Consider the following 1,617-nt stretch of genomic DNA (forward strand, 5'->3'; position numbering starts at 1 on the left):
ACATACATACATACATACATACATACATACATACATACATACATACATACATACACACACAAACAAACAAACACACACAGGGCCTACACAAAAACTCAAAACGTACAAACACACTAACACATGTAATAAAGTTACCGAGACAGTAAAGTCATTGAAAATATGAATGAGTTATGAGTGTCGCCAAAAAAACACAAAAAACGGCAACACTTTTTGTTCCCGTTCTAATTCATCGTCGCAACGGATATAATGTCATCCTACAAATATTGGACTATGAAAATTAGTTAGCAAGGAGATATTTTTAGATTTCATTGATGCGTCACCTCTGGCTTCCCCGCCATATTAAATAATACCCCGCTTGTGACCGCAATTTTTTTTCCAGGTGAAGGCTGAAATCAACAGGTTACATGGTTTCTATTTTTAGTTCCTTGTTTAACCGCTGTTATTCACAGCTGCCACGTTTCGTTGGTGATTCAGTATTTGAACAGTTTGCTTTGAGTTCTGAACTCTTGTGTTATCAGGACAGACTTCCGTGCTTCGTTCGATGACACACACTATCTCCACTGGTTCTTTTCTTTATGTAAATGTCTTGCAGTACCACCAACTCAATGTAGGTCAGTGTTTGTCAACCTTTTAATAGCCAGCGTCCACTTTTGCTATCTTCAAAGAGGCTAAAATTTCATACCGCCATCCCACGTGCCATTGTTTCCGAGCGAGGTATAAAATAACCTCTGTCACTCCGGTAGATCTAAACATCCATTAAAATTGCCATATTGCCAACTAGTGGGCGAAACCACTCAGATTTGAAAGCACTGAATTAGCTGATGATTTATGGTGTAAGCTGCATGGCAACTTGTTCTTAAATGTTCGTCACTCTAAGTGAGGAACTGATTCTTTGTCATATCGACAGACCGAAGGGCTAGAACCCAAATGGCCGCTGGATCGAAAAAGTAAAGTATGTGAGGAATTGGAAATAAAGGTTGTACCCTACACCTCAGGACAGCCAGATGAAATTTTGCGTTTGCTCAAACGAAGAAATAAACTAACACTAAAATCAATCTAGTTCATCGTTCTCACAATTTGACCATTATCCTCCTCCTCCTCCCCCTCCTTCTCATCATCATCATCATCATCATCATTATCATCATCATCATACACGTCCAAACAATTTTCCCGTTCCCTGTTTGTTTGTTTGTTTGTTTGTTTTATTTGCTTTACAAAATTTGACAATTTACTAGCATGTTGACATTTTCTGTGTAACCTACAATTTTTTTTCATCACCAAACAGGAACACGGGACTAAAACGAGAGAAAACAAAGGAATGTAAGCTATTTTCCAACCCAGCCGACCAAAAGCTACCCCCTGGGTGAGGTCAACATCTTGGCTGAAAGATAGACATACTCTGTAAAAGAAATTCGTCCACAGGGGAATCGAACTCAAGTCTTCTGTGAGCAGCAGTTAATAGTATTATGAACCCACTAAATAACGAGTTGTTGTATTGCTCCAGTGATAGGCCTTATTTCTTGTCTATACTCCTAAGATTAGTCTATGTGTGTCTTTGAGCGTTTTGTGTGTACATGTGTGTATGTGTGTTTGTATGTATGTTTTTATATATATATA

Source organism: Aplysia californica, unplaced genomic scaffold, assembly GCF_000002075.1.
Source record: "Aplysia californica isolate F4 #8 unplaced genomic scaffold, AplCal3.0 scaffold00908, whole genome shotgun sequence".
Taxonomy (NCBI): domain Eukaryota; kingdom Metazoa; phylum Mollusca; class Gastropoda; order Aplysiida; family Aplysiidae; genus Aplysia; species Aplysia californica.